This window comes from Lactuca saligna, chromosome 7 (assembly GCF_052625555.1).
Source record: "Lactuca saligna cultivar CGN05327 chromosome 7, ASM5262555v1, whole genome shotgun sequence".
Lineage (NCBI taxonomy): Eukaryota > Viridiplantae > Streptophyta > Magnoliopsida > Asterales > Asteraceae > Lactuca > Lactuca saligna.
In genome coordinates, this window is record NC_136423.1 from 116464626 (window position 1) to 116474817 (window position 10192).

Below are 10192 nucleotides of genomic sequence, written 5' to 3' on the forward strand. Positions count from 1 at the left end.
GAAAAGTGAGAGTGGGACTCGGCGAGTTGGGTGGCCCAACTCGGCGAGTCAGCCCAAAAGATAATTGACTTTGACCGAGGGTAAAAGAGTCATTTTACCCCAAGCGCAGTGTTTAGTATTTGATTGAGTGTGTTTATGGACTTGTAGCCGAGGAGATTCAGGAGCAGCCACCGTTAGCTTTCCGAGCCACACACTTAGCAGCCAGCTTACGAGGTGAGTTTCCTTCCAGTAGGAACGGGTCTAAGGCCACAATGTCGGCCCGTTCAGTTAGCAGTAGCTTCCGGATTTAGGTCCGATGCAGTAGTTAGTATGTTCGATGCCTTCGTGGCTCGAACAGGATTTATGTGCTATGTTTTATGTGTTAAGTATTATGTGTTCCGGGCCACGGCCCGATGTAGCATGTCGTATATGTGTTATGCTAGTTGATGTGTTATGCTATGCCATGTTCAGCCAGTCAGTTCCGGACTTCGGTCTGATGCAGTAGTTCCGGACTTCGGTCCGATGCAGGGGACAAGGTCGCAGTCAGTTCCGGACTTCGGTCCGATGCAGTTAGTTCCGGACTTCGGTCCGATGCAGGGGACAAGGTCCCAGTTAGTTCCGGACTTTGGTCCGATGCAGTTAGTTCCGGACTCCGGTCCGATGCAGGGGACAAGGTCCCAGTCAGTTCCGGACTTCGGTCCGATGCAGTTTCCGGGCTTCGGACCGATGCAGTGGGCAAGGCCCAATATGTGTTTATATGTTATTGTATGGTATGTGGTAGTTTGGGGGAGCTCACTAAGCTTCGTGCTTACAGTTTCAGTTTGGTTTCAAGTACTTCCGCAAGCAAAGGGAAGAGCTCGGGGTGACAGCATCGCACACACCACAGCATAGCTTTTATCCTGGGGATGTCTCTTGATGTTTTGGATTGATGTAGTATGATACAGTTTTCCTCACAATATTTTATTATGTTTTGGGGATACATCGCGTATGTTTTATGTTATGATACTTATATTATGGTTTTGATTATACGGAAAAACGAAAATTTTTGGGTCGTGTTTTTGGGTCGTTTCAAGTGCGCTCTCATCTCCTCCTCAGCCTCCCACATCCATTCAGACCCCTTCCGGTGCTGCCACTGCACCTTTACTAGCTGAATTACCTTGTTCCTCAAGGTCTTGATTTTCCGTTCCAGAATCGCGACCGGCTTCTCGATATAATTTAGGCCGCTATCAACCTGAATATCCTCTAAGGGAAGGACTGCCGTCTCATCCACCAAACACTTCCTTAACTGCGACATGTGGAAGGTGTTGTGTATCTGACTAAGCTCCTCAGGGAGATCTAACCGATAAGCAACCCAACCCACCCGAGCCAAAATCCTGAAAGGACCAATAAATCTGGGGCCCAATTTGCCCCTCTTCCGGAACCTGATGACACCTTTCCAAGGTGAGACTTTCAGAAGAACCATATCGCCCACCTGGAACTCCAAGTCCGAACGCCTCCTGTCGGCGTAGCTCTTCTGCCGACTCTGCGCAGTCTGCAGCCTACTACGGACCTACTGGATCAATTCCGTCGTCTTGAGCACCACTTCGGTGCTCCCTATAATTCGCTGACCGACCTCGCCCCAACAAATCGGGGTCCTGCACTTCCTACCATATAACATCTCAAAAGGAGGTCGATCAATGCTCACATGATAACTGTTGTTATACGAGAATTCCGCTAACAGAAGATACGTATCCCAACTGCCCCCAAAATCTAAAACACATGCCCTAAGCATGTCCTCGAGAGTCTGAATCATCCTCTCGCTCTGCCCGTCAGTCTGAGGATGAAAAGCGGTGCTGAAATGGAGACGAGTACCCATCTCATCGTGGAATCGCTTCCAGAATCTGGACGTGAAACGAACATCTCGGTCCGACACCATCGATACCGGCACTCCATGACGTGCCACAATCTCTCGCACATAGATATCGGCTAACTTTTCCGCCGATATACTCTCCTGAATCGGAATAAAATGGGCACTCTTCATCAACCGATCCACTACTACCCATATCGAGTCCACCCTGCGTGCGGTCCTGGGGAGTTTGGTGACAAAATCCATGGTGATATCCTCCCATTTCCACACGGGAATGTCTAACGGCTGCATCTTGCCGTGAGGTCTCTGATGCTCCGCTTTGACCTTCAGACAGGTCAAACATCTCTCGACATACCAAGGGACGTCTCGCTTCATGCAAGGCCACCAATAATCAGGTCAAAGATCTCGATACATCTTCGTCGCTCCCGGGTGGATAGAAAATCGAGACTTATGGGCCTCGTCCATCAATACTTGCCGTACCCCACCCCAGTACGGTACCCATATCCTACCATGAAGCGTCAACAAACCCCGACTGTCGTAATCAAATGAAGCTACTCGGCCCCCGATCCTCTCACACTTTTGCCTCTCCTCCTTGAGGCCCTCCATCTTAGCCTCCTTGATCTGCTCCAACAACGGAGTGATCACTGTCATCCTCATACACAGATCCCTGATAGGGGCCGTCGACACCTTGCGGCTCAGAGCGTTGGCCACCACATTGGCCTTCCCTGGATGATAAAGGATCTCACAGTCATAGTCCTTCAGCACGTCTAACCATCTCCTCTGCCTCATGTTCAAACTCGGCTGATCCATAAGATATCGCAAACTCTTGTGATCCGTGTAAATAGTACAGCGGACCCCATAAAGGTAATGTCTCCAAATCTTGAGGGCAAACATAACTGCCCCCAACTCCAAATCGTGGGTAGGATAATTAGCCTCGTGAGGCTTCAACTGTCTCGAGGCATAAGCTACCACATGGCCTCGCTGCATCAATACTGCTCCCATACCTATGATCGAAGCATCACAATAAACTACGAAATCCTCTACTCCCTCTGGCAAGGTAAGGATCGGAGCCTCGCACAATCTCTGCCTGAGAGTCTCGAGCGCCGCCTGCTGCTCAGGCCCCCAACGAAAAACCACCAACTTCTTGGTTAGCCGGGTGAGCGGCACTGCTATCTTGGAGAAGTCCTGAATAAATCTCCGATAATACCCTGCCAACCCCAGGAAGCTCCGAATCTCAGATGGAGACCTCGGGACCTCCCACTGCATCACGACCTCAATCTTGGCCGGATCTACCAAAATACCCTTCTGGTTGACGAGATGACCAAGAAACTGCACCTCGCGCAACCAGAACTCACACTTGGAGAACTTTGCGAAAAGTCTCTCCCTCCTCAAAGTCTCCAACACCTCCCGCAGGTGCTCCTCGTGCTGCCCCTGTGTCTTGGAATACACCAAGATGTCATCTATAAACACTATCACCGACCGATCCAGCATCGGTCTGCACACGCGGTTCATGAGATCCATGAACGCGGCTGGGGCATTGGTGAGCCCAAATGGCATCACCACGAACTCATAATGACCATACCGGGTCCTGAAAGCAGTCTTCTGTACATCCTCATCTCTAACCCTCATCTGATGATAACCGAAGCGTAGATCGATCTTGGAGAACCAAGACGCTCCCTGAAGCTGATCAAACAAGTCATCTATCCTCGGATGTGGGTAACGGTTCTTCACCGTTACTTTGTTCAACTCCCGATAATCAATGCACATACGATGCGACCCATCCTTCTTCCTCACAAATAAGATCGGCGCTCCCCAAGGAAAACTGCTCGGCCGAATGAAACCCTTGTCTAACAGCTCCTGAAGCTGTGTAGACAACTCCTGCATCTCAGGGGGAGCAAGTCGATACGGTGCTTTGGCTATCGGAGCCGCACCAGGAACTAGGTCGATCCTGAACTCAACCTGCCTCTCTGGAGGTATCCCCGGCAAATCCTCGGGAAACACATCCGGGTAGTCACGAACAATAGGAACATCATCAATCGTCGCCTTGCCCTTCACCCGGGCATCCAAGACGTAAGCTACAAAACCGGCGCAACCCTGCTGAACATAGCGCCTCGCCCTTGCGGCGGAACAAAAGATCGGTCCTCGCTGGGGCCTCTCGCCCTGAATCACTATCTCTCCCCCACTGGGAGTGCGAACCCTCACTAGCTGAAGGTCACAATCAATCACCGCCCCATTGGGGGCTCAGCCAATCCATGCCCACAATAACTTTATTCCCACGCAGTTGAATAGGGACCAGGTCCACTGAAAACTGCTCATCAAATATCTGAAGGGAACACCCTCTATGTACTCTGCCGACCCTCACGGTCCTATCATCTGCTATCTCAACCTCTAGTGGACAATCCAGCTCCCCTGGAGCTCTGCTAAATGTCTTGCTAAGCGCAAGCGATACAAATGATCGGGTAGCCCCCGAATCGAACAATACCAAAGCAGAAATGTCGTTCACAGAGAACGACCCTAAATAAAACAAACCCACATAAGTAATACTCAACCGATATAATAACAATTAAAGATGAAGGAAAGATTCATGCCTGTCACCACATCAGGAGTCGCTCGCGCCTCCTCTGCTGTCATCTGAAATGCCCTGCTCTTCGCCACTGGCGCATCAGCTCGGCCCTGCCGGCCATCCGTAATCCTCAAGGTGGCAGGGGCAGGTGCAACCACCTTCCCTGCTGCAGCTAAACTGGGACACTGGGACCTTTTATGTCCCCTCTGATTGCACTGAAAGCAAATCAGATCTGATGCTGTAACCGTAGTAGCAGGGGCCGTACAATCCCTACTCAAATGCCCAGTCCGACCGCACTTGTAGCAGCCGGAACTCCCTGCCTTGCACGCCCCCTCGTGCAATCTCCCACACTTGCCACACCGACCGTGGCTCTGCTAACTCCTAGACCTGTGATTTGATACCTTGCGCTTTTTGCCCACACTGCCTGAACCCGAAACCGCCTCCGGTTTCCTCTTCTTCTCCATCTCGAGATCAATCTCCCTCTCTCTAGCTCTGGCAATCATGTCGTCCAGCGTTTTACAACTGGACCGGCTCACAAACATGCGGATGTCACTCCGCAACATCTCATGATAACGGGCCTTCTTCATCTCCTCATCGGCTGCATACTGAGGAACAAGAAGGGCCCTCTCCCAGAACTTGGCGGTGATCTCCGCCACTGTCTCTGTAGTCTGGGTAAGGTCCGTAAACTCCCTAGCTAACTGCTGCACCTCAATGACTGGTGCAAACTCCGCCCTAAACCTGGTAGAGAAATCAGCCCAGGTCATGGCATCCAATGCCGCATCATCCCCGATGGCATGTCCGACCTCCTCCCACCAATCCCGTGCCTTGTCCTTCAGAAGACAGGATGCCAATCTGACCTTGTCCCCCTCGGGACACCTGCTAGTGCGGAAAGCGTTGGCCACATCCGCCAACCATCTAGTACTCGCTATGGGGTCCGGCGCCCCATGATAGTCTGGGGCCCCACATGCCCTGAACTCCCTGAACGTAAGTGTGCGCGACCCCATCACGGCCGCCATCTCAGCACGGAAAGTATTCAATCTCTCATCCATCAGCTCTAAAATACCCTCCTTGATCGAACCGAAGATCACAGGAGTCTGCTCCAGTATGATGCGGGTAACCTCAGAAGAAAGGAACTCTCTAGTCTGCTCATCCATCTGCCCGACCTTCGGGCCTGATCCCGATCATGATCCCCCTCCGGCATCTGAGCTGCCGACTGCTGGTCTCGGATGCAAAACTACCATTCTGAAACATTTCATAACAACATTAGAACACTGAAATATCTCAAGGGATCATGATACTACTACTAGCTTCCTGGTCTTGTCCTGGCCATCCTTGATTCGAGTACGGATCCTCTGCTTTCAGTAGTACGGGCCCATACTACCTTCCACATCTATCCGTACTTTCCTCAAGAACTTCCTTGACTCCACCAAGTCACTTCTACTACTGCCATTCTCTGGTACTCTCATCCTAGGCTTGCCCTAGGGAAACCTCAAGCTCAACACGACTGGTCCTCAGCTGCTGTAGGTCTCCTCATAATGCCAGCTAGCCACCACCTAAACACCATCACATGTGATGAGGATCAGATAATCCTTCAAGTAAAAGATCCGTCCCTACAACGGTTGGACTCAAACAAGAGCTGCGTAATAGGGCCAGTTCCAGCACTCTGGGATTATTCAAACCTGATCACATGTGGTGTGACATGTTCACCTAATGGCTAACTCCCACTACTCAGAACCCCACCAAGCACGAAGCAAGCAACATTCGGACAAGGGAAACAGACTCAGGCAAAACTATTCTTATAACAAGAAACTGCACTAGCATAGGATGCTAAGCTCATACTATCTGGCATAACCTAAATAGGCTATCCTACTGCTGTCTACTCAATTCTAGCATGCAATACTCATAAAGCTGTAACACATAAGCAGGCACATAAGGCATTCTCCTAGATCCTTAGCCCTATACTAGCATGCTGTTCTACTGAAACTGAAACTGAACAAATAACTTGTATGGGTAATTTGGGAGTACTTAATTGAGCTCGACTGACCGCATGCACACACCCCTATCTTGTTAAAAACAATTCTTTCTTTCTAAGTGCTTTCAAAATTCTTTTTGTAAAACATTTTTATTTTACTAAAATCTTTTATTTCCCTTAGTTTGAGTTCAGATACACCCGGAAGTGTATCCGAATCCCTCAAACCAGGGCTCTGATACCAACTTGAAACAACCCAAAAATACAACCCAAAAATTTCGTTTTCGATATAAACAAAACCATAATCAGAGTGTCATATAATAAAACCATACGTGATGTATTCCAACATAATAGAAAACACTGTGCGGAAACTGTATCATACTACGGCAAATCAAAACAAACTAAATCAATCCCAGGCTAAAAGCTAAAGCTATGGTGTGTGCGATGCCGTCACCCCGAGCTCTTTCCTTTGCTTGCGGAAGTACCTGAAACCAAAACTGAAACTGTAAGCACGAAGCTTAGTGAGCTCCCCCAAACTACCACATACCATACAATAACATATAAACACATATTGGGCCTTGCCCGCTGCATCGGGCCGAAGCCCGGAAACTGCATCGGACCGAAGTCCGGAACTGACCGGGACCTTGTCCCCTGCATCGGACCGAAGTCCAGAATTAACTGCATCGGACCGAAGTCCGGAACTGACTGGGACCTTGTCCCCTGCATCGGATCGAAGTCCGGAACTAACTGCATCGGACCGAAGTCCGGAACTGACTGGGACCTTGTCCCCTACATCGGACCGAAGTCCGGAACTGACTGATTGAACAGGGCATAGCATAACACATCAACTAGCATAAACACATATACGGCATACTACATCGAGCCGTAGCCCAGAACACATAATACTTAACACATAAAACATAGCACACAAATCCTGTTCGAGCCACGAAGGCATCGAACATACTAGCTACTGCATCGGACCTAAATCCGGAAACTACTGCTAGCTGAACGGGCCGGCATTATGGCCTTAGACCCGTTCCTACTGGAAGGAAACTCACCTCGTAAGCTGGCTGCTGAGTGTGTGGCTCGGGAAGCTAACGGCGGCTGCTACTGAATCTCCTCGGCTACAAGTCCATAAACACACTCAATCAAATACTAAACACTGCGCTTGGGGTAAAATGACTCTTTTACCCTCGGTCAAAGTCAATTCTCTTTTGGGCTGACTCGCCGAGTTGGGCCACCCAACTCGCCGAGTCCTACTCTCACTTTTCACTCTTACTCACTGCTACTCGTCGAGTCTGGCATCGACTCGACGAGTACCCTCTTGATCCAAGAACTCAGACAATCTTCATCCGACTCGCCGAGCCAGATGAACAAACTCGATGAGTTGTTCTTAATCTTTTAGAAGATTGCCTTGGACTCACCGAGTTGATGAACAACTCGCTGAGTCCCTCCGTCACTGAGTTCACCCTCAACTCGCTGAGTCCACTCTCTAGCTCACTAGGTTCACTCGACACTGGTAAAAATGAAGGAATCAGGAACTCGCGACCCAACTCGCCGAGTCGTTCTTCCGACTCGCTGAGTTGCCGCCATGCAACTTATTTTTACTTGATTTTGTTTGAGTCCAATGCATACAATTGATAGATCTGAGTCCAATAAGCTGATTTACCACGTAAAGTTTCCAACTTTACGTGTACAACCTCATGAATAAGGGAAATAAGGCTAAAAGATGCATAAAATGGGTAGATTTATGGTTATCATGCAATATAACTCCAAAAAGGCAGTAGATCTGGGCTCTACAACACCCCAACATTCATATCCATAGTTATTTCGACTTAATAAGACGTTCATGCAAGTGTAAGGCTTGGAACAAGCATCAACTAGCTCTTAGGAGAGCTCTAATGGAAGTTTAAAGCATATAACAAGATGAAACTCCGAAAATACCTCAATTAACTCTGATTTGGCCTTGGATCTTTGCACTACAACACTTCTCCTTGCTTCTTCCTTCTTCTCCTTCTTCACACCTTCACAAAATGGCACCAAAACACATATAAGCTCTTCAAGGGAGGATTAGGGTTCTCTCACTGCGTTCTCAGGGTGAGGGAGGCGAGAATGGGGGCTATAAGGTGGTTTAAATAGTGGGCAACCCGGGGAATTTAGGGTTTCACCCAGACGGATGGACTCGCCGAGTCAGGGATATGGACTCGCCGAGTCCCCGGCTCATGCGTGCCCTCAGGCGCGACCCTACTCGGCGAGTCAGGCTAGAACTCGCCGAGTCCCTCTTGAAAAACTCACTATAATTACCAATAAATCAATATACCGGGAACGGGTCGTTACAAAATTGATGGTGTATTCTACTTGTCAAAGCCCCAATTATTTATCCCCTATAATTTTTAGGTCGAGATTTGGATGAATTATAAGATTCTTGAACTGATTGTTCATCGTGTCCTGGAAACACACCGTGCATCTTTATTGCACGAGGGACATCTTCAAACTGAACACGATGTAGTCTTGAGCGTGCATGAACTTGTTTTACTACCATTTTTCAGCCCTTTTACCTTTCTTATCTTAAATCTAATTGTTTTGTTCTATGTTTCTTAGGTCTGTCTCAAACGGTCCGTCAATGGGATGGTTAGTTACCTGCTAACTGTTCGCCTCATCCTTTTTCTATAGTTTCCACCTGATCTTCCTTCTAATATATGGAGCTTCTTTTTCTCTCGGTTGATTGCTCTACCATCCAAGCAGTTCAGCATTCCCCAGGCTCTTGTATGGAGGACTCCTCATGATCTTAGGATGATCACATATTTAGAGTCATATCTAACTTGGGTCCTTCGCGATAATCATGGTCTTGGGATTTTGACCTACCAGGGGTGGCGATGGATCTTCAAGATCCAAGAGGTCATTTATGAGGAACCTTGCTAGGCGCTGTTTGCTATTATTCGTTATGAAAAGAGGTTGATGATCTGCATGAATCCGTCTGATTTTACCTCTCGTATGTGTCACACCCCAAAACCAAGAACGATGGAAACGTTCTGGGGCGGAGGACGTCATGTAAAGTATCACAACACAGTGAATGTAAATAAGCAGACAACATCATCCATTGCATTAAATATATAATTTTAATACAAGCATGTTCTGTACAGTATAGACACCAAAAATAATGTATATCAAAATAATAAGATGAGTCTTGGATGCGCTCCATCTTCTCAAAAGCTGGCCTCGGTACCTGTCTACTGATGACCTGAGAATACAAGTTATTTTGAAAGAGTTTATCAGCATTAAGCTGGTGAGTTCATAAGTATTTTAGTGTCAATGTTTGTTGTTAAAACGTTTGAACCTGTCTCAGTGTATAAATTTGTAAAAATGTAAGTAAGTGTTTGAAAGTGTTTGTAAAAGTTTGAATCTCTCAGAAAAACATATATTTTCCATTAAAGTAACCTTCTACCAAGGCTTAACTGTTTTGTATACTCGTTTGATGTAAAAGTGTGTAATTTCCCAAGTGTAACTATAATTTAACCAAATATAGTTTGTACATTAACGTTTAAGTGAGGTTATCACTAAAATATGTAATGGGTAACTCATTGTAGTACTGTAGTTTTGTATTATAAGAACTACTACTGTACTAACTACCTTAAACCGGATTTATATTAAGGTATCATGTGATAAATTGCACCATGCTATCGACTGGTAACAACGACATAATGAATGGTCGTAATAACAGAATGACATTTGGCACCCGCAGACCTGCAGGTCCGGCTGTAGCTAGCAGCAAGGTGTAGGATAGTCAATCCAGTATAGATCTATACGCAAACTCACGCTCTCCCTCCAAGAGAAT